Source organism: Capsicum annuum, chromosome 12 (assembly GCF_002878395.1).
Source record: "Capsicum annuum cultivar UCD-10X-F1 chromosome 12, UCD10Xv1.1, whole genome shotgun sequence".
Classification (NCBI taxonomy): Eukaryota; Viridiplantae; Streptophyta; class Magnoliopsida; order Solanales; family Solanaceae; genus Capsicum; species Capsicum annuum.
In genome coordinates, this window is record NC_061122.1 from 107,199,558 (window position 1) to 107,224,499 (window position 24,942).

Below are 24,942 nucleotides of genomic sequence, written 5' to 3' on the forward strand. Positions count from 1 at the left end.
TCCAATCAGGCCTTTTTTGCCTACATGGCACACCGTGTGATGTGTACTCACGGGAGGCGCGGGAGGAGTATTTTTTTTTTGCTAAATCACGAATAAAATGGTGTCAAGTGGCACTAAGGACCCCTTAAAAATTATTAATAAAACAAAATTTTAAAAACTTCAACCATATATCCCCCCCACACCCATCCGATACCCCCTATTCATCTTCTTCTCCAACTCTTCTTCTTTATTTTTTTTACATAAACTTAAATTTGTTCATCTGAGGCTCAAGGTTCCATTCGAGTAATGCCTGTAATTTTTTTTAAAAAAATTATAAATTCTTTATTTTTTCAAGAACATAAGGATTTAGCAGAGGACAATAAAATTGAATCATCAAATCTGTACCATTTCCAACGTGAATCTAATCATTACCATTGTAGTCACTTTGCACAGTCATGTTGCTTAAATCATTTGTGAGATGATTCTTAGTACCCAAATCATGTTACCAGGAGTTGAAAAAGTAAACTTGAGGAGTAATATATTTGCTTTTATTGCCTTGGAAAACACATGAGGCCATGGCTGAATTTCTTCAATTCGAAATAAAATAACTTGAGTATTTAATAGCTTTGCTATTAAAAATGGAGAAGAGAATGGAAAAGGGGGGGTGGGGTGGGGGGAACCAGTTTTTTACTTGGGGTGGGGATGAAGAAGACACAAGTCTTCTGGGGGGGTGAGGATGAGGGTGAACGTGGGGGGGGGGGAGCGTTAGTTTTTCTTTTTCAGTTTTTTACTTAGGGGGATGAAGAAGTCGATAGTCTTGTGGGGGTGGGGGTGGGGGGTGGCGTGGGGTGGGTTACCTTTTTTTTGTTTTTTTTTTAATTTTAAAATAATTTTCTTTTTCTATTATTGAGGAGTATAAAATAATTTTTGGACCCACATGACAAATGTCATTATTTAATTGAATTTTTAACTTATAGTTTTTTTAAAGAATTTGTTGCCACGTATTTTTTTTTCGTATTGATCATCTTTGCCACATCAGGCGAGTGTATCATACATACTTTATACCTATTGCTGATTAAGCAAAAAATGTTTGATTGGATCAAAATTCGGAGGGGTTAGGGGCTTTGATAGGTACAGGCCTTAGCTGAGGGGTCTAAGTGAATTTTCAAAACAAGTTTAAGGGTCTATCGATGGCTTTAGCCACACACACACACACATATATATATATGTATATATATATATATATACAGATATATACATATGTATATATACATACATATAAATATATATATGTAATACATATATATATATATATATATACATACATATATATACATATATATATATATGCATACATATATATACATATATATATATACTATATATATTTATATGTATACTAGTTTAGGTGTACGCACCTCGCGCGTGTACCTCACTTTGTTGAATTCAAACGTTACACTAAGTAGGAGATTAGTTTAAATAATAAAGATGAATATAATAATTAAATTCAACATCTTTTGGAGAATTTACTTAATTAAACCTAATCTTTACCAAAAAAATTATCAAAGCTGATCGACATTATCTACTACTTGTAAAATGCAACAAAATAATACGATGATAGAGACATCAAAATAATATAATTAAATCTAACCTTTACACAAAAATTTCCTCAAACCTATAAACTATAACAAAATACTACGATAATAGAGATATCAAAATAATACAACTAAACTTAACCTTTACACAAAAAAATTCTCAAAATAAAGATTTAAATACAATACAGTTAAACCTAACATTTATCTAAAAAATTCTTCTAAGTCGACTGACATTCAAGTACCACCTGTAAATTCATCTACGACTTATAAACTACAATAAAATAATACAATAGTGATTACTCTTGTAAACTAGAACAAAATAATACAATAGTAATCACAAAACTTCAGTTTTGATGAAAATAATTCTTGTTCGAGAAAAATTTTGACCCTAATGAATGACTTGAATGAAAACAAAGAAGATATATATGTACATATACGTTGAATTCTATTATGTTGTCAAAAACAATGAAGAAGTTGAGGGTTAGAAAATTAAGCATCCACCAATCTAGACATGCAACCAACCGAATCAAGTTAGATGAGCATCAATCATATTTTTTCAACATCTAAATGATTTCTTCTCTAGTTTAACGTGCATCTTAATATTTATAAAAGTATTTTCTTAATAGAGTCTTATTTTAGGATTATTTTTCTATCATATTTTAGGAGTATTTTTTTAATTGATCACTACAAAGAAAAATCTTAATTGATTCTCCTTTCATATATTTTATATATTTTAGGAGTATAGTTAATTAATAAAAATAATAAAATAATAGTTATATGACTTTGCTAATGTGACTAACGTTACTTTGCTGTTTTGAAATTTTATTAAATAGATAATTAATTACAATTTTAAGTTAAAGGAAATCCTAACATGATGTTGCTATCTTTTTTCCTTACAAATATGGTATGTTATGTAGTTTTATGGTATATAATTCAAACAAGGAAAGGTTTAAGGACTAAATTTGAATGAATTCAAACAATGAAAGTTTTATATAAATATATCTAATTAATTTTCAACTTTTAAATATAAAAAAATAGTAAAAAGACGATTTTGTCTAAAGTGGAGTCTTTTAATGAAAGGCAAAAAGCTCAATTCACTTTTCTAAGGGCCTTCACACTTTTAATATTATATATATATATATATATATATATATATATATATATATATATATATATATATATATATATATATATATATATATGTGTGTGTGTGTGTATATAGGTCAAACCCATCGTCAGGCCCCTTAAGTATGCGATCTTTCACTTAGGCACCTCAAGTGGACGTCGCTTACTTTTGGCACCTTAAGTAGCCATAAAGTGTGTCATTTTGGCACCTTTTGCTGAGTTGGAAAGGTGCGTGTATTACACCTCCATGAAGGCGCGTGAAAGCCCTTTTTGCTGATGTGGCACCTAATTTGGCCCACCAAAAGTATATTAACTCATTTTCATTAATTTATATCTTTTTTCTTATTTTTATCCATCATTTTTGTCAATCTTAAGCTTATTTAATGGTGAAAATTATTGGGAGAGATTTAAAAATTAGATACACATTTAGGAGTTCGTCTTGCCAAAAATAATATATTAACTCAACGCCTATTACTTTATACTTCTTTTACATTTTTATCCATTATTTTTGTCAATCTTAATTTATTTAACGGTAAGAATTATTGAGAGAAATTTATATACGCATTTAAAGGTTTGTGAAGATTAAATAATAAGCACCTTTTTTTTAATCATTAAGGACAAAATTGATGAAGAAAAATAAAAAAAATAAGCAACATCAACAAAGAAAAACTAAAAATCAAACAAAATCAATGAAGAAAAATTGAAAAATAAAGCTAAATTAGTGAAGAAAAATTGAAATAAAATAAAATCAATAAAAAAAATTAAAATTGAACCAAGAAAAATCAGTGAAGAAAAATTAAAAAATAAAGCTAAATCCCTGAAGAAAAATTGAAATCAAACAAAATCAATTTAAAAAAATTAAAAATTGAAGCAAAATAGATGAAGCAAATATGAAAAAAAATTTAAATCAAATCTAAAAATCAAGTAAAATCAGTGAGTAAAAATTAAAAATCGATGAAAAAAATTAAAGATGACTGGGGTGCCGGGGTAGGGAGGGGGTGCGGGGTCTTTGAAGAAGATAAAGAGGGAAGAAGACTGGCGGGGTGGGGGTGGGGTAGGTGGGTTATTTGACAAAAAAACTAGTGGGGTGGGGTGGAGGAGGGGCGGCGGGTGGGGGGAGGGATGTTTGAAGAAAAAAATGGTGGGATGGGTGGGGTGGGGGTGGCGGGTAGGTGGGGTGTTTGAAGAAGAAGACTAGTGAGGTGGGTAGTTTAGGGTGAGGGGGTATTTTTTTATTTAAATTAATTATTTATAAATTATTTGAATAAAAATGACACATGTCCACATTTTATTCGTTATTTTCAGCTCATCGGCGCGTGTAACACACACACGTAGTATTATTTTGTTGACTCAGCAAAAGGTGCCAAAATGATGCACTTTATGGGCTACTTGAGGTGCCAAAAGTGAGCAATGTCCACTTGAGGTGCCTAAGTAAAAGATCGTGCATACTTAAGGGGTCTGTCGATGGGTTAGGCTATGTATATATATATGTATGTATGTATATATGTATGTATGTATGTATATATCTATATATACATACATACATACATATATACATATACATATATATATGTATATATATATATATATATATATATATATATGAAGTTTGGGTTCGGACTTTGAACGGGCCACATACAACTAGTATGTGCGTATGTATGTATGTATGTATGTATGTGTTTGTGTATCTAACCCCGGACCCTAACTTAAAGTATAAAAATAATATATAATTTTTATTAAGTAAGTACAATTTATGATTCATTGGGCAATTTTTTTTAGAAAAAATCATTTATGAAGAAGCAAGTTTAGCAAGAAAATTAGTAAATACAAAAGGGACAAGTAGTTCAACATTCTATAACCTAATATGATAATGTATGAAATTACAATTCAGTGATGATCATAAAGTGAAAAATATTTTACCTTTTTATGAATTTGTGAGCATGATTTTTTCAATTTTGATAGAAATATATATATTTTTATATTTATTAATTTTCACTTGTTATGATTCATTTTCGAAAAAAAAAAAATGTTCCATAACTTTGTGGTGAAAAAAGAAAGATATTTTTAAAAAAATTATTGAATTTATTTGAAAAAATAATTTAGAGTCGCACTTAATTTCTAAGAAAATTAAGAAAACCATTTAACAAAGGTAATTTTTAAAGAAAACCTTTAATAAAAATAACCAGAGTCTAGGTAAGGGTTCAAGTAAATTCGAAAGAAGGTGTTAGGCACTTTCAAAAATTTACAAAGTGTGGTTCCCGATGAATTAAACTTATTTGGCTAGTTTTAAAATTTGTAAAAATCTTGAAATTATTTAAAAATTTTATTTCAAAACAATGAAATTTATTTGATACTAATCCATTTAATTTGTTCTAAATAATAAATAAAGTAAACATTAAAAATTTTAAAATAATTCTAACTTTAATAATTTTATCCGGATTAAGACTTTAGGCTAGATAGTTAACCCAACTTATTAAACTTGAATTTTGAGCCATTAAACTGTGAAAGAATATAAATAAATTCTCAAATTATTTTATAAGTGAATTAGTATTAAACAACTAAAATAAAATGAATAATTTTAACATAAACTTGCTCCCCCGAGGATTCATCTAGGTTAAATTAAATTAAAAGTAAATAATCAAGTAAATACGAGTAAATAAAGGAAAAAGATGAAATTTGAGCCCTTTTTAGCCCATTTTCAATTCTGTCCAGCTTTGGGCCTTATTCAAATGGACCTTTTTCAGCTGTGTATACTAGCTGTATATAAGCTCCTTTCTCTGCATTTTTACAGTGTAGTTGATGTATACTGGATGTATATCAGCCAAATATGAACCTTAATACCAACATATTCGGGTTTCTTAATCCATTTTTCATCTTCGCAACCTGTATACCAGCATTTATCCCATATATCTTCTGTATATCAGCCTTGTTTCTTGATGTATTAGTCCATTTCAGGCATTGATTGTGGCTTGACTCAAAATGATACGAGCCTTCTTGACCCATTGCAGAAATGCAGAAGACACAGAGTCCGGTTGGACTTAGGTGGAGTTTCACATGTGTACACACGTAATTTTTAACTCTCTTCGAATTTAATATATATATATATATATATATATATTTCGGTATAAAATATTTATATTTGGTCCAATATTATTTTAACTCTTATTTTATTTTTAATAAATTTTTAATTAAAAATAATTAAATAAATAAAGTTACATTTTGAAATTTTTTATTATTTATTTCTTTATTTAAAAAATAATAATAATAAAAACAAAAATACATTTTTCTTTTAAATTTTAATAAATAAGTTAGTAGTTTTAGTATTACCTTAATTATATTTATTTTTGAGTATTTATAAACTTTTATTGTATTTTCTTAAATATAAAATTAATTAGTTATTATTATTATTATTGTTATTTTATTAATTTATTTATTATTATTATTGTTATTTTCTATAACAATAATTTTTTAAAAAATAATAAATATAAATTTTCAAAATTTAAGATGCTAAAACTACCCAACCCCTTTTCCCCTTATCTAACTTCCCCTTAACTGTTTCTCCAAAATACCTTTATTTCCCCCAAAATTATAAAGGAATTCCCTCATCCTCAAAAAAAACATACTTACATTCTACACATTTTATCAGACACATTAGAGAGACAAAACATCAGAAAACACGACCAAGAGGAAAAAGCAGAGAAATCAAAAGAACAAAAAGGAAGGGAAGAAACAAAACAAGAAAGAAACAAAACAAAAATGGAAAGAAACAAAGAGAGGACCAAGTAAAGAAAAGAAAAATGTGGAAAAGAAAATGGGCAGAAACTTTAAAAAGAAAGCAACCCATAATGTTAAAAAAAGGGGGTGGATAACAGAAGAAGAAAATCAATGGAGAAAGGACGGAAAGGAAATGCCGAGTGGGTTTGGGTTCCATTCGAGTTCCTGTAACGACATTCTTACTTTTATACTTGAGTAGTTCACTTCACAGGTTCTAATTCTATTTCTTTTTATTTATTTTGTTTTAATTTATTAAGAATGAAAGTATGAATTAAAGCGTTTAGATGATTTTGTGTATCATTTAATGTAAATATTGATTCTACTATATTTCGTCTAGCAATTCGTTCGAGGAATATATTATTAGAAATTTATTGTCTTTGTGTATGGATATTAAATTTGCCAGATGAAGTTATGCTTTCAAGAAAATATTCAATTACGAAAATTTAAGCTATAAATAATGAAATAATCTTTTAAATCTAAGGAAAGTTCAACTCTTATTTGGACCCTTAACAGAATGTAATTCCTAGGTTATTGATAATCAAATTATATGCTTATCTTATTTTCATAAAAGAAAAAAAAATGATGTTTTCTTTTATCTTGGAGCGATTGCTTGATGCTCCAAATCATTACTAGTACTCTAACGAATAGTTCTTTAAACACATTATATATTTTGAATTCTTGGCAAATTCAAAGTATAGTCTAAATAATTTCTAGGTCCAATTTTCAATCTCCTTGTTTTCGTTTTTTGACTTTGTTTTCTCATTAATATGACTTATACTTGTTTGCTTTTATTTTTCTTTTTCCTGTTCTTAAATAAGAAGCTCACCCTTGCATGTTTATGATGAACTAATTTAGACTTTAGTTTCACTTTAGATCTCAAGTTATAAGGTTGGTAATTAGTTGATTAAATTTTCTTTTTAACATGGTTCTCTAAGTTGTTAATAAATTAATGTTTAAATAGTAATCTAAAGTTTAGTGTCAGTAAAGAGTTATCAATGAGTGTATTTTCATAGGTTTAGTAAAGGATCGTCATCGTGTTTAATCTCATCTATTGTAACAATAGTAAGCTGTTTGGTTAATCATTCGTAAATTAATTAGTTCTATAATATCAAACTTCCGAATTGAAATGACTTGGAAGAATTAATAATTGTTATCATATATGTTTCTGCCCTTGTTATATATTATATCACGTTAATTGTATAAAATATTTGTTTTGATTGAGAATGCAGCGTACACATCTTTTTAAGACGTTAAAAATAATTCGAAAATGCAATAATGTACCTCGACAATGATTGTCCAAAAATTAATTAACTTTTATTGTTTAATAAAAGAAGTATAGTTAGATATTAGTAGATTAAAAATGAGTGAAATAAGGCCTTCAAACATAATTTATCAGAATAGTTTAAGTCAAGATAAGTCAATAAAAGTGATTGTGCTAGAACCACGAGATTCGAGGGTGCCTCATACCTTCCCCTTGGTCAATATCATTCTTTACCCGGTCTTCTAACCAAATAAAAAAGTCATTTTCTTTTGACTAGGGATTCAAAAAGTGACTTGAAACATCACAACTTAATTTCAAGTGGCAACTGCAAATCAATATCCCTATTCAATATCGTCACTTTAATTAAAAAAATCTTTCAATTCGATACTGGAGCGGAAAAGGGGGTGTGAAAACATGCACAGAAAGAAACAAAAATTAGTAGGTGCTGAAGGGGAGATTCAAATAAGTTTGAACACTCAGAGCATTAGAGCATGTTGAGATCAAGATGAAATTAAGAAACATCTCAAATTAACTTATCCTTTGTTCGAACTGAATTACCATCTAAAGTAAGTAGACAGGACGGGCTAGTTATTACATCACAAATTTAACAATAACACAAGAAGGCTAAAACAACTCAAATCATAATAGAATGAGTTTTCCTGAACACTCTAGGAGAAGCAAACAGGTTAACACTTAGTGATTGGAAACCCTTGCAGTAGAAAACAAATTCATATAACTTAAAAACTAGATGTAACTTAATAGCCTTAACGAAGGACAAGGTACATAATGAGGTTTATAAAGAAAACTGAGAAAGCAGATGGTACCTAAATATATACAAAACACTCGTGTTCTTGGCAAAAGATTTTTTACTAGCACGTTCACAGAATCGGTGAAAATAGGAGATTAATAGCTCATGCTATCTATAGAACCAAGAACTAGCACAGAAACCATAGATTTGGCGTAAATCTTATCAAGAAGAAGTGAAATATTTTTGAAAATAACATAGCATGCTTTAGAAATCAAACCAAATGGCTAGAAATATATTGACGTTGCCTCTAACATAAACTAAGATTAAAAGCAAAATTGGAAAGCCAACTCTCACACACATTGAAAAATGTTCTAGTGAATGCAGAGAAGAGTAAACAACACATGATTATAAAGATTCACCAGAAAACTAATCTATGCTTTCACATTAAACAATCTGTTGTTGATTGTTGTGGCTGTTATTGAAGCAGTTTGGTAAAGGTAGAAGTGGATATGGGCCGGGTTAGGCGGTGGTGTTGGGTTGGTGTGGGTTTTGCCTTTTGCTAGAGCTGTTTTATTGGGTAAATAGGTTAACGAAGGAAGATTAGGGAGTGTGGGCTGGGTCACTGGTGCTGGAGTGGGCTGGTATTTGGTTTGAGGATTTTAGGGTTATTTAATAAATAACCTCAAATAAATTAGGATTAGTCATCTCATTTAAATTTTGATCAAATTGATAATAAATTAATCAATTACATTGCAATTATGGTTCATTTGATTTCAATTATGAACAAATTTAATAAGTTGGTTAAATTAAATTGTAATTCGACACGAATTAATACTTAATTTAGTTCTGAGTTTCTTGATTTGATAAAATCAAACATGTATTTTTTCAAATAAATTAATTTTGAGAAAAAAAATGAATTTAAATCAAGACTTTACTCATTTAAATTAATTTCAAGACGACCCTTGATTAAAATTTGATTTTCCATAAAATAGTTCTTTAAGTAACAAAATTATACAATCTCGTATATATGGATACAAAAATATATAATTGCATAAAAATACTTGTGAAAAAAATTTAAGTGGGCCTCATATAGGCGTCAAGTTAATTTAAAACCAAGTCAAGTGAAGGATCCAATCGGATCAGGCAACATATCAAAATGATGCAGCAGGTCTAGTGAAATCAAAAGCCCATAAAGATGTGTCATGTCAGTTAAATCTGATTGGTTAAAAGAAGTCCACATTCACCATGACTCTTTCCTTCTCACTACTATAAATAAGGGTCTCATAATTCAGAAAAGGGACTAACAATTCTAACAAGAAGCAAGAGAGAGTTCGTGAATCAAACATACCAGATATTTTTAGAAGCTATAAATCAAGCATTCAAGTTCATCAAGATTCAAGATCAAGATTACAGGATTCAAGAACAAGCCCAAAAACTCTTGAATATAAGTGTAAGTCAAGATCAAGTTCATCAAATCCACAAATCAAGTTCAATCTTAAGATGAAGCTCGAAGCCCTTAACTTTATATTTAAAAAGGCCAATCAGAGGATTCATAGAGATTGTAACACTCACTTATTGAATCAATAAAATGATTGTTGTAATATTTTTGTGTCCCGATTATTATTTTCTCGAGCACGAAATTTTATTGTCCAACAAATTCTGGAACGCCTAGTGGGACGATCTCTATATCCCATCTCAACTTTTCTAACATCAAAGTTCGAGAACACTGAAATGACTTTCAAGAAGGTTAATTCTCAATCAACTACCTCCAAGGCCGCTGATTCCAAATTATCTTTTGAAGTAGAAAGCATCATTGGTGTTACTTTTGGAAGCTTTGGAGTTGTCACAAGGAGCAAGGCCAGCACACTAGGACAATAAACACATCAAGTGTTGTCCAAACCAACTCCAATTTTTGGATCCTCAACCCCAAAAATAGTGAGGTCCCATGAAAGTTTTTTAAAAGAAAGAAGTTATATAGCAGAGACACTTAAGAGGGCTCTAGCTCTACTTAAGCACTACGGTTCAAAAAACTCTAGCGCAAAGAGTGATGGTCGTTCGACTAACACATCATCTCCACTTACACTGCATAAACTGAGAACTTTGGTGATTAACTTATGCAACAATTTGTGTTACTCTCCAACGTCTCTAGTGATCATGCAAGCAATGGTAATTGACGCCTCATCTATGGAGGAGCAACTTGCAAACCTTACAAAGGCAATTGAGGGTCTGACCAAATATGTGCATAATCATAATGCTCAGCTTGATAAGTTGGTGTATAGGATGGACGACTTAATAGATGGAGAGTTTAGCAATGCACCTGGAAAAGCTCCAAAAGTTCACGAGGCAGAACATCTTGTAAAACAAACACCATCTGCTAAGGAGGTGCAAGTTTATTCTGAGAGAATGATCTCGATTGATCAGTTGAAGGAGTTTATTAAAGAGATCTTAAAATACAAGTATGATTTTGTCACCAAATCTTCCCTAACATACGCCAAGCCCTATACTACAAAGATTGATAGTCTCAAAATACTTGTCGGCTATCTATCCCCCAAGTTTCAACAATTTAAGGGCAAAGGCAATCTAAAGAAACATGACGCGCACTTTGTTTAGACATGTAATAATGTTGGAACCTATGGTGACTATCTTGTCAAATAATTTGTCTGTTCCCTAAAGGGAAACACCTTTGATTGGTACACAGACCTTGAGCTTAATTCCATCGATAGTTGGGAGTAATTGGAGCATGAGTTCCTGAATTTCTTCTATAACACAAGGCGTACAATGAGAGTGGTAGAGTTGATAAATAATCATCAAAGAAAAGATGAGACAGTTATTTACTTTATCAATAGATGGAGAAATACGAGCCTAAACTATAAAGATAGGCTCAACGAAACTTCTGCAATAGAAATGTGAATCCAAGGAATACACTGGGAACTTCTCTATATCTTGCAAGGCATTAAACCAAAATCCTTTAAATAATTATCTACTCGTGCTCACAACATGGAGTTGAGCATGTCTTCTACCAAAAAAGGAGTAACGCCTATCCACGACCCTCGAAAGGGAACGGATAATAGGAACTCAGAAGATAGAGCAAGTTTGTTCGCAAAGGCTATAATAAGAAATCCATGAATGTAAATGTGTCTCCTATAAAGTTCACCACAAAAGTGAGCAAAAAGCAAAGAGTGAAGATAATTTCTCGAGCACGTTCATATCAAAAGTTGACCTTAATGGAGATATAAGAGAAGGAATATATTTTCTTTGATTCTAATGTTGCTGAAATTTTCAATGAGCTTCTTGAGCATAAGCTTATTGTTCTACCAGAGATGAAGCAACCTGATAAGACTGAAAGGACTAATGACCCAAAATATTGTAAGTATCATAGGCTTGTGGGTCACCTTCCAGAGTAATGTTTTGTCTTTAAAGACAAAATCATGCAATTGGCAAATGAGAAAAAGATCTTCTTTGATAATGAGATGGCTAGTTCTCATTAAATATCTATCACTTTTAGCTTACTCGATTCGATCAAAATATGTTTCAAAGAGCATAAAAAGGGATAATTAGAGCATGACAAGTCTTCAGTTAATGAAGGTGATGATGAAGGTTGGACTCTGGTGACTAGGCCCAGGCACAAGAAGATGAGTCTACAAAAGGAGTCATCTGAACAACCAACTAGAAGAAGGATGGTGAAGAAACCAAGGAAACAGATCGATTGAGCTTTTGAAGAAGATGATGCTAGTAGAGCATCACCACCAAAAACCATGATGTCTTGTGACTTTGGAAGAATTCTTACCAAGTTACCTTCGTGCAAAGATGATTTAAGTCAACCTTGAGGCATCTTGCTTTAAAACTGGCAAAGAAGGGGCAAAAGCTGAAAACCTATGCATAGAAGTTCCTTCATCTTCTGAAAAGCCCACTGAACCTCTTAGCCAAGAAACACTTGTATGTAATACAAAAATTATATTTATAAATGATGATCTCCTACTTGGTAAAATCCTAAACAACTGTCCCTTGTATATGATGGGTCAAGTTTTAGGAATGAAGATAAATAGAATCTTAATAGATGAGGGATCTGGAGTCAATATCCTGCCGTTTCGAACAATGAAGAAACCTGACATCACTACTAATGAACTTGATGAAAGCCATTTGATGATCTAAGGGTTCAACAAAGAGGGCCAAAGGTCCATAGGATCTATCAAGTTAGGGGTTCATATGGACGATTTGCAGTCAAATACGTTGATGCATGTGATTGATACCAAGACTTCATACCATATATTGCTTGGTAGACTTTGGGTACATGATAACAAAATTATCTCATCCTCATACTATCATGCTTGAAGTATCTCAGAGGCAGACTAGAAAAAAAGATAATTACCGATGATAAGCCATTCACTGAAGTTGAGTCACACTTTGTCGATGCAAAATTCTACTTAAAGAATTATGTTGTGACTAAAAAAAGTGTTGATAATGTCATAAAGACCAAGTGCGATGATCTTGTGGCTAAGAAGGTCGCACTGGCTATCAAAAAATTCGCACTAAGAAGCCTTTCTCTACTTTGAATAAAGGAAACTCCTATTCTCCACCATGTACCAAATATAAATAAAGAGAAACATCACTCTTCCAATGCCTAAGATAATGTACTAGGAGGGATAAATCTACCTATCAAGCAGATTAACGCTATAAACCCATCCTAAAAAGTACTTGGAAAATTTGTGGCTCAAAATCTGTCACAGGATATGACACTCCTGATGAAGCGTAAAAAGAAGACTTTCATCCAAATGCTTACAAGTTATTTGTTAAGGCTGGATATAATACTAATGATCCATCAAGGTTGGGAAAACTTCCATTAGAAAGTACAATCAGGAAGGCACGTGAAGGACTAGGATACATACAACTACCTCCATTTTGCAACTCCATAAGAATGATGGTTAGTAACTACATCACTACAGAAGAGAAGTCTACCGCTTACAATAAAAGGACTTCTGTCTTTGATCAACTAGGAGAATTAACTACAAGAACTTCTATTTTTGAGAGGTTGAGTATACTAAATACGAAGAAAAGCAGCAAGCGCCAGAGAAGTTGTCTAAACACAGTAAGGCACTCTTCACATAAAATCCAAAAGGATTTCCAAAGTTTGATTCCTTCTAGAATGAGGCGATAGACAAAACTTGTGATTTCGTCAATGAGGTCTTAAAAGTAAAGGCTCATACTGTAGTTTATACGAAGAAACATGAGGAAGATGAAGAAAGTATTGGCTTCTCATATCATGTTACAACTCAAAATAATAATGATTCTCATCTCAAATGAAGGTTGACGAAAAAAATAGAAGATACTTTTTGGTGTTACCACAAATCTATCAATGAAAATGATCCACAAAATTTGGAAGATGCTATATATGCCACGTCAAAAATGGAAGAAGTAGTGGAAACCATGATAGATCCCTTGAAAGAATTTAATCTTGGCATTAATGAAGATTTGAGACCAACTTATCTAAGTGATTTTCTAAAAATAGATAAAGAAATCACTTATATGTACATACTCAAAGAATATAGGGATGTCTTCACTTGGAGTTATAAGGAGATGCCTGGATTAGATCCAAAAGTAGCAATCTATTAGTTAGCAGTCAAAAGCGTCCTATTAAGTAAGCCTAACGATGCTTTATGCCAAATTGATTTCATTGATAAAAAATGAGGTTAACAAACTCATCAAAGTCGACTTTATTCATAAAGTAAAATACCCCACATGGATTTCAAGTATTGTTCCTGTACGAAAGAAGAATAGCCAAATTTGAGTTTTTGTTGACTTTTGAGATCTCAATAATGCCTGCCCTAAGGATAATTTTCTAATTCCTATTCCATAATTGATGATTGATTCCTCCACTGGTTATGAGGCAATGTCCTCCATGGATAGCTCATCCGGCTATAACCAAATCCGTATGGCATAAAAAAATAAAGAGCTTACTACATTATATTTCGTATTCCCAAAGGTATTTATTGTTACAAGGTGATGTCTTTTGGTTTGAAGAATGCTAGTTCCACTTATCAAAGGGCTCTGCAAAATATCTTTGACGGCCTGCTCTATAAAAAATATTGAATGCTACGTGGATGGCTTAGTGATGACAAAAAAAAAGAGGAAAGACCACTTGAAAGACCTAAGAATAGTATTTGAGTTGTTTTGAAGATATCAAACTTAGGATGAACCCATTAAAGTGTGCCTTTGTAGTTACTTCTGGAAAGTTTCTTGGATTTATTAGACGATACCGAGGAATTAAAATTGATTAGGACAAAGTCGATACAATTTTGAAGATGCCTTAGCCTCAAACATGCATGAGTTAAAAAACCTTCAAGAAAGGCTAGCATATTTAAGGAGGTTCATCTCAAAACTGGCCGCAAAATGTCAATCATTTAGCCATCTCATGAACAAGAATGCTCCTTTCAAATGGGACCAAACTTATTCTAAGGCCTTTGAAAGTATCAAATCATACTTGATGAAGCCTCTATTTTCTACAACACCTATACATGGAAAGCCGTTGATACTCTACATCATGGCACAAGAAAAGTTAGTTGGGGCACTACTGTCATAAGAAAATTGTAAAGGCAAAGAACACTCTCTTTACTATTAGAGCAGAATGATGTCACCAAATAAGCTGAACTATTCTCCAATTGAAAAGATGTGTTTGGCATTGGTTTTATTAATCCAAAAGATAAATCACTATTTTCAATCTTATGCCGTTCATCTTGTGTCTAGGGCAAATTCCATTAAGTTTGTAATGTTGAAACCAATAATACCCCATAAGATTCTAAGCTCGGTTCAATTTTAGTTGCATGCTTAAGGGGTCCAAGGCTTGAAATTTTCAGTAAGTGTTGAGGATTTAGTCATTTTAAGAGCCTAAAACTTTATGGTTTTTCATTTTGACCTTCCCAACCTAAGGTCTTTGAGTTGAAGCATTCTTTAGGGTTGTTAAAGGTATGCCTCGAAAGAGTTTCAGGAATTTTAGATGGGGTTCATGGCATGTTTGGATAGCGGAGATAGAGAGCCCTCATGAAAGAATCGTGGTCCGATGGTTATTCCCACTGTGAAGGTGTCTGCGGTGAGCTGGCCACTCCACCAGAGTGGGATTCACGGTGCGCTAGTGTTGTAAGTCCAACTCCTTGGTTAATGAGATCAAGGGGTAATTGAGTCTTTTTCCCTCAACCCAAGTCACCCATTACATGATTGGGGATATTTATAGGGGCATTGTTTTCCCCTTTCTCTCAAAATTACTCATTAGAAACCCTCCTCCTTCCCAAGAAAAAATCTAAGATCCTTTCCCCAAGAATCCAAGAGTTCAAGAAATCTTCAAGAATCTAGATATTGAGGTATGTGGGGTTTTAAAAAAGGTTAATCTTTCATCCTTGTATCCGAAAGTATGATTTTTAAGTTGAATTTAAGTTGAATTTATATGTTTTAAGTTAGGGTTTATTCCCAAATCCTCATGCATTGAAAACATTGTATTACCATGTGATTTAAAGGACTAAGGAGCATAAGAGTTGTACTTATTCATATTTTACTACAAGTTTGATGATTTATCATGAATTTTGTTATTTTGAAGAGAAATTGCTATGCTACTAAGTTTAATATATACCTATGCCTAAAGTAATGTATTGTACAAATAAATTGGACTGTCTATGTTTTGGGTCTCTGAACTATGACTTCATATTACTGTTTTAAGAGTTATTATCGTATTTTTGTAATAATTCAGTACTCGCAGGTTATGAACACCCGATACCTATGTGTTTACTTACTATTTCAGACTTTTTCAAATACACGTTAGTTAGACCAGGATTTCCTTACTATGTTCAAGTTCAAGTTGATCCTTGTCAGTATAGTACCATGTTATGTTGAACCATGAATAGCACCAGTGTTTTGTTGGGAGTAGGATTTAGCACCAAGAGAAAAGTGTAGGTTCATTGCATCCTACTTCCTAGAAACTACGTGCCCCCATAGGATTTCGGGACTCGCCAAAGAGCATTTCCTCTTTTTATGCCCAAATCAGGATCAGTGTAGTAATTATTCCAGTTTAGGTTCCACTTCAATGGAAAGGATAGAGTAACCCTTCTCAACGTGGGTTAGACATTGAACTCCATGGTAATATCTATGGTTTATGTCAGTTACATGATAGCTCCCATAGTTTTAGTTAGTATTGGTAGTCTATTTCAGTTCAGTTCTACTAGACCAAAAAGTCAGTTTTTAACATATATTTAGTCAGTTATACAAACTGTGCCAGTTATTCAGATAATGTCAGTGTATTAAAATACTTGGTCTTGCATATTCAGTTTTACATGTTCATGTAATTATATTTAGTTTCTGCATGTATTTCAGTTATTCCTTACCTCACGTACCAATACATTCAAAGTACTGATTGAAAACCTTTTTATTGCGTTATTTGTCTTATAACATAGGTTCGGATGCATAGTTTCCTGATCATCCTTAGACAACTCAGCAGTTCTCTGTGGTAGTAGTGGTAAGTCCTCATCCATCGAGGATATGATATGTTATTTTATTCATTTCAGCATTTTGGTATGATTCAGTTAGTTGGAGTTAGTTGGGGGTTTGTCCCATAAACTCCTCATGATTCTTAGAGGCTTTCAGATAGTTAGATAGTCGTTCAATTTTTTAGTTATTATATGTTGTTTTAGATAGGCAGTTTAGTTTTCAGTGTTTGTCAGATACTTCATACATGTCTTTTATATGTTTTTGTATTTAGATTAATAGTAATTTATTGGTTTATCTTCCACATATGTTATTTTACTTTCATTTCATTCAACGCTCATAGCAGGTACCAGTCCACGGGTTAGCTTGGGGTCACTTGTGGCCTTAAGTACCATATCGCAATTAGGGGGTAACCTTGGGTCATGAAAAAAAATTAGTATTAGAGACTAAGGTTTTAAAGTGTCCTAGGGTATCTAAAAGCCACGTTGAGTAGTGTCTTTTGCATGTGTATGAAGCGTGCCACACTCATGGACAAGAGGCTACGAGATATTTTAGGAAAGTTTCCTTTTTTTTAGTGTTCATGTCATGTTAAAGAGCATGAAATCTATTTAATTCCTCTTTCTAACTCATCCTTCATTCGATTTATAGATAATGCTTCTTAGAATAAACAATAGAAGAAAGAACGGGGATCAGCCCGCACCACTACTCATTCAGGAAAATCTCCTGAATAAACATGTTTCTCACACAGAGTTCAGGGCTACTTTATCAGCTTGGCCTATTCTGTAGTTGCTCAAAATAATCAGCAATCTGTTGCCCCATCTAATTTGGTGATGAATACGACTGTATCTAGGGTCCGAGACTTTAACCGGATAATACCCCTATATTTTTTTGGATCCAAGTCTGAGAAGGATCCACAGGAGTTTTTGGATGGAGTGTAAAAGGTGACATGCATCATGAGTGTCACTTTGAATGAGATCATAGAGTTAGTTGTATATCAATTACAGGGAGTAGCTCACACCTAGTTTAAGTAGTGGAAGGAAGACAAGGGTGTGGAAGTAGAGCCTATGGAGTGGAAGGAGTTTGCCATAACTTTCCTAGATAGGTTCTTTCTACTAAAGTTGAGGGAAACTAAGGTTCAGGAGTTCATAAACTTAAAGCAGGGAAGTATGTGCATAAAATAGTACTCTCTCAAGTTCACTCAGTTGGCAATGTATGCTCCTATGATGGTGGTTGACAATAGGTCCAAAATAAGTAAGTTTGTATCTGGTGTATCTAATAGTGTGGTTAAAGAGTGCAGGACCACCATGTTAATTAAAGAGATGGACCTATCTTAACTTATGGTTCATGCTCAGTAGATTGAGGAGAAGAAGATTAAGGAGAAAATGATAGAGAATAAGAGGGCCAGAATAGGTAGTTTTAATTGTTCTCAGCCAAGGTAGAAGGCGATAACCGTTCCCAGTTTTACCAAAAGTTTTCATCCCTAGCTCCATCTTTAGCTAGTGCGCCAGTGCCTAAAAGAGGTGATTCTCACCACCAGGGCCAGTCTAATTCTTCAGCAGCACCAACAGGTTGCCCGACTCAGTAAGGTGTCATATGTAGTGCCACCAGCGGGAAGCATCAGAACAGACTGTATGCCCTCCATACTTGGCATGATCAGGATAGTTCTCCCGATGTGGTTATAGGTACATTACAAGTCTTTCATCTTCATATTTATGCACTGTTAGATCCCAAATCTTCACTTTACTTTGTGACCCTTTACATAGATGTTGACTTTGATCTCAATCGAAAAATATTAGTAGAACCTTTCTCAGTGTCTACCCCAGTGGGTAAGTCCATTGTAACCAGACGGGTATACAGAAATTACCTTGTCAAAGTGTCTCAGAAAGTTACTTCAGTTGATCTTGTAGAGTTAGAGATGACTGATTTTGATGTCATTCTCGACATGGATTGGCTCCACTCATGTTATGCCTTAGTCAATTGCAAAAATAGAATTGTACAGTTCTAATTTTCTAATGAGCTAGTTATCAAATGGAGAGGTATTACTTCAATGTTTAAAGGTCAATTTGTTTCCTATATTAAGGAAATAAGGATGATATCTAAGGGGTGCATTACCATCTCGTCCGAGTCAAGGACTCAAATTATGAGACTTCGAGTCTTGAGTCAGTTTTAGTGGTAAGGGAATTTCCAGATGTTTTTCTCGAAGATCTTTTTGGAATTTCTCCCAAAAGAGAAGTTGACTTTGGAATAGATCTCCCTTCAGATACCCATCCTATCTTTATTCCACCCTATAAAATGGCTTCAGCTGGGCTTAAGGAATTAAAGGATCAGTTAAAGGATCTCTTAGATAAGGGTTTCATCAGGCCTAGTGTTTCCCCATGGGGTTCCCTAGTACTATTCGTATGCAAGAAAGATAATTTTCTTGGAATACGTATCAACTACCGTTATTTGAACAAAGTCACCATTAAGAATAAGTATTATCTTTCCAGAATTGATGACTTGTTCGACCAACTTTAGGGTGCAAGTTATTTCTTTAAGATAGACCTCAGATCCGATTATCATCAGCTTAGAGTCAGAGAATGTAACATTGTGAAGACAGCCTTCAAAACTCGGTATGATCACTACAAATTCCAAGTTATGTCTTTGGGACTAACAAATGACCCTGCAACTTTCATGGACTTGATGAACATGGTGTTCAAGCAATGCATGGACATGTTAGTCATCATCTTTATTGATGATATTCTTATTTATTCACTTAGTGAGAATGATCATGCAGACCATTTGAGAGTTGTGTTGCAGAACCTTAGAGATCATCAGTTGTTTGCTAAGTTCAGTAAGTTCAAGTTTTAGTTGAGATCAGTAGCTTTCCTTGGTCACATAGTTTTTGATGATGGCATTTAAGTTGATTCCCAAAATATCAAAGTAGTGAGAAACTGGCCTAGATCCATCTCTCTGTCAGATATCAAGAGTTTCTTGGGTTTATTTGGCTATTACAGATGGTTTGTTGAAGGGTTTTCTTCTATTTCTTTCCCCATGATGAGGCTAACCTAAAAGAAGGTTAAATTTCAGTGGTCAGATTCCTGCAAGAAGAGTTTTCAGGAGTTGAAGACTCGACTCACTTCAGCCCCAGTCTTGACTTTTCCAGATATCACAGATGGGTTCTTAGTTTATTGTGATGCTTCTAGAGCTGGTCTAGGTTATTGTTTTAATGCAGAGAGGTAAGGTGATAGCCTATGCCTCTAGACAGCTTAAACCCCATGAAAAGAATTATCCAATTCATGATCTTGAGTTGGCAACTGTTGTATTCGCCTTGAAAATTTAGAGGCATAAACTTTATAGGGTTTATGTTGATGTGTTCATGGACCACAAGAGTTTATAGGACGTTTCACGCAAAAAGACCAAAATCTTTGCCAGATATGGTGGATTATGTTGTTGAAAGATTATGATATGAGTGTGCTGTATCATTCAAGTAATGCCAATATAGTGGTAGATTTTCTATAGGTAGTTTTGCCCATGTTGAGGATATAAGGAGTTATTTTGTGAGTTTCATCAGCTTGCTAGGTTAGGAGTTGGTTGGTTGATTTGGACGAAGGAAGTATATGGGTTTAGAATGGATTAGAATGTTCATTGATTGCTAAAGTAAAAGAAAAGAAAGACAGGGATCCTAGTTTGGTTAGGTTGAAGAAGACAGTTAGAGATCAAAAGGTGGAGGTTTTCTCCCAAGGGGGAGATGGTGTTCTTTATTATCAGGGCAGGTTATGCATTCCATGTGTTGATGGTTTGAGACTGCAAATAATTGTAGAAGCGCATGGAGCGCGGGTATTCTATTCACCCAAGAGCCACTAAGATGTACCCTGATTTGCAGGAAATCTATTGGTGGAGTGGTTTAAAGAAAGATATTGCAAACTTTATGGCTAAGTGTTCGAACTGTTAGCAGGTTAAAGTTGAGCACCAAAGACCTAGTGGTACACTTCAAGAGTTTAGCATTCCCACTTGGAAGTGGGAGGTGTTGAATATGGATTTTGTGACAGGATTTCCCCATACGCGTCATCAGGATGATCAATTTGGGTCATTATAGATAGAATGACCAAGTCAGCCCATTCCTTACCAGTTTATACTTTATATTCAGTTGAGGATTATGCTAGAATCTCTTTTAAGGAGTTGGTAAAGTTTCATGAAGTTCTATTGTCTATCATTTCAGATAAAGGTACTTAGTTTACCTCTCACTTTTGGAAAGCTTTTCAGAAGGGTCTTGGTACCCAAGTTCAACTCAGTACAACTTTTTATGCTCAGGCAGATGGTCAAGCCGAGAGGACCATTCTGACTTTAGAGAAAATATTGAGGGCTTGTGTTATTGACTTTAAAGGTAGTTAGGATGACCACTTACCTTTGATTGAGTTTGCCTACATAATAGTTATCATTCCAGTATTTAGATGGCTTTGTTTGAGGCTTTCTCTAGAAGGAGATATAGATCTCCTATTGGTTGGTATGAAGCAAGTGAGGCTGTTTTGATAGGTCCAAATTCAGTGTTTAAGGTAATGGAGAAATTTCAGTTAATTTGAGAGAGTCTAAAAATAAATCAAAGCCGTCAGAAATCTTATACAAATGTAAGGAGAAGGGATTTTGAGTTTGAGGTTTGTGACTTGGTCTTTTTAAAAATTTTTCCTTTGAAGGGAGTGAAGAGATTTGGAAAGAAGGGCAAGCTTAGTCCCCACTATGTTGGCCCATATAAAATCTCGAATCATTTTGGAAAGGTAGCTTATGATATTGAGTTTTTTGCAGATTTGGCATCAGTACATTCGGTGTTCCATGTTTCTTTGTTAAAGAAATGCATTGGTGATTCAACTTCTGTTATTCCTTTAGAAAGTGTGGATGTTAAAGGATAGCCTTTCCTATAAAAAAGTCCCATTTGAGATCCTTGATCATCAGATCCATGGGCTAAGGAATAAAAAAGTTTCTTTGGTTAAGGTTCTATAAAGGAATCAGTCTGTAGAGGGAGCTACTTGGGAAGCAGAAGCAAATATGCAAGCCTGGTATCCTCATCTTTTCTCTTTAAATTCAGACTCAGCTTAAGGTAACAATTTTCCTTAGATTGACTCTTTTCATTATCTATTTCAGCTATGCAACTATTTTCTAATCACAACATAAATTCACGAAGTTAGTTCAGCCCATGTAGTATGTGTCATGTTTTAGAACCAGTTATTTGATTATGTTTCATCTTATCAGTGTGCATTATAGACTCTCAGTCTATGTAGTATCTCAGCTTAATCAGTCTCATTCGAGGACGAACGATCCCAAAGAGGAGATATTGTAATACCCCATAAGATTATAAGCCTGGTTCAGTTTTAGTTGTATAGTTAAGGGGTCCAAGGCTTGAAATTTTCACCAAGTGCTGAGGACTTAGACATTTTCAAGACCCTAAAAATTTATGGATTTTATTTTTGTTCTTCTCGACCCCGAGATGTTGGTTTTTGAGTTGAAGCATGTTTAGAGTTAGTAAGGGTATGTCTTGGGGGAGTTTTGGGATTTTTGAGTGGGGTTTGGGGTGTGTTTGGATAATGGAGACAGAGAACCTTCGCGATAGGACCACGAAGTGATGGCCATTCCTATTATGATGGTGTCTGTAAAGCGAGGGTAGCTCTGCTAGAGTGAGGGTCACAATGTGCTGTCCACTCCACCGAAGTGGGGTTCACGGCGCACTAGTGTTATATGTCCAACTCCTTGGTTAATGAGATCAATGGGTAATTGGGTCCTTTTCCCTCTACCCAAGTCATCAGTAACACGATTGGGGACATTCATAGGGTCATTATTTGCCTATTTCTCTCAAAATTACTCATTCGAAACCCTCCCCCTTCCCTAGAACAAAATCCAAGCTCTTTCCCCAAGAATCCAAGAGTTCAAACTCCCAATTTTAAGCAATCTTTAGGAATTTAGATATTGAGGTATGTAGGGCTTTGAACAAGGTTAGTTTTTCATCCTTGTGCCCGAGAGTATGATTTTTAAGTTGAATTTATATGTTTTAAGTTAGGGTTTATTCCAAAATACTTATGTGTTAAGTGCATAGCATTACCCTGTGATTTAAAGGACTAAGGAGCATAAGAGTTGTAATTATTCATGTTTTAAACTAGAAGTTTGATGTTTTATCTTAAATTTTGTTATTTTGATGAGAAATTGATATTTTCCTAAGTTTAATATGTCCCCATGCTTAAAGTCATGTATTATACTCATGAATTGAACTGTCCAATGTTTTGGGTCTCTGAACTATGACTTCATATTACTATTTTAAGAGTTGTTATCATATTTGTGTAATCATTTAGTGCTGTTGGATTATGAACACCCGATGCCTATGTGTTTACTTGCTATTTCAGACTTTTCAAATACAAGTTAGTCAGACCAGGGTTTTATTACTATGTTCTAGTTCAAGTTGATCCTTGTCAGTACAATACCATGTTATGTTGACACATGAATAACACTAGTGCCATTTAGTTGGGAGTAAGATTTAGCACCGAGAGGGAAGTGTGGGTTCAACACATCCTACTTCACAGAATCTACGTGCCTCATAGGATTTAGGGACTCGCCAAAGAGAGTTTCCTCTTTTTGTGCCCAAATCGGGCTCAGTATAGTGATCACTCCAGTTTAGGTTCCACTCCGATGGTAAGGATGGAGCATCCCTCCTTAACATGGGTCAAACATTGGACTCCATGATAATATCTATGGGTTGTATTGGTTACATGATAGCTCCCACAGTTTTTGTTAATTTTGGCAGTCTATTTCAGTTTAGTGCTACTAGAACAAGTAGTCAGTTTTCAGAATTTATTTAGTCAGTTATACAAACTATACCAGTTATTCAGTGACTGTCAGTGTATTAAAATACTTAGTCTTGTATATTTAATTTTATATGTTCATATAATTACATTCAATTTCTATATGTATTTTAGTTAGCCCTTACCTCGTGTACCAGTACATTCAAAGTATTGATCATATACCTTTCGTTTATGCTTTGTTGTCTTATATCATAGGTTCAGACGCACAGTTTCCAGATTGTTCTTTCACAGTTCAGACGCACAGGTTCAAACGCTTTATTGTTTTATTCATTTCAGCATTTCGTTATGATTTAGTTAGTTGGGGGTTTGTCCTATAAGCTCCTCATGATTCTTAGAGGCTTTTCAAAAGTTAGACAGTCGTTCAGTTATTATCAGCTATTTTAGATAGGCAATTTAGTTTCCAGTGTTTGTCAGATACTTCAGACATGTCTTCTATATGTTTTTATATTCAGATTGACAATACTTTATTGGTTTATCTTTCGCATATGTTATTTTACTTTTATTTCATTGAGTGCTCATAGCAGGCACCAATCCACGGGTTAGCTTGGGGTCACTTGTGGCCTTAAGCAGCGTGTAACGACTTGAGGGTAGCCTCGGGTCATGAAAAAACTAGTCCTTAGTGACTGTCTTGAAAGGTGGTACCTTCAATTAGTTTGAGATCATGTACAACCCCTAAAAGGCCATAAATGGACAAACATTGATAGACTTCATGGCAGACCACCCAATACCTAATGATTGGGAACTGATCGATGAACTTCCTAATGAAGATATAATGGTTATTAAAGCTATACCTCTATGGAAGATATACTTTGATGGTGCCGCATATCGAGGTTGAAATGGTGTTGGTGTGGTGTGGTGTTTGTCACTCCATAAGGAATGGTCATCCCATACTCTTTTATCCGGAAAAACCTTTGCTCCACTAATGTTGTTGAATATCAAGCTCTAATACTCGTACTTGAAATGACAGACCACATGAAACAACTGCAATTAAAATTCTTTGGTGACTCTGAATTGGTGATTAAACATCTATTGGGAAGTTACAAAGTTAGAAAGCCTGAGGTACAACCATATTACTATTATGCTTAGAAGTTGATGGGATGGCTTGGTGAAGTAACCCTTCAGCATATCACAATAAAAAAAAATAAGCAAGCTGATGCCCTAGCTACTTTGTCC

General features: G+C 33.6%; 1 long non-coding RNA gene across 1 annotated transcript; it reads left to right on the forward strand.

Annotated features, from left to right (window-relative positions):
• Nucleotides 1-6,236: 6,236 nt before the first annotated feature.
• On the forward strand, nucleotides 6,237-24,034 carry LOC107850221. The gene is made up of 3 exons (XR_001668521.2): nucleotides 6,237-6,684; nucleotides 16,918-16,979; nucleotides 23,965-24,034. It is a non-coding gene; the product is annotated as an uncharacterized LOC107850221 (long non-coding RNA).
• Nucleotides 24,035-24,942: the final 908 nt, after the last annotated feature.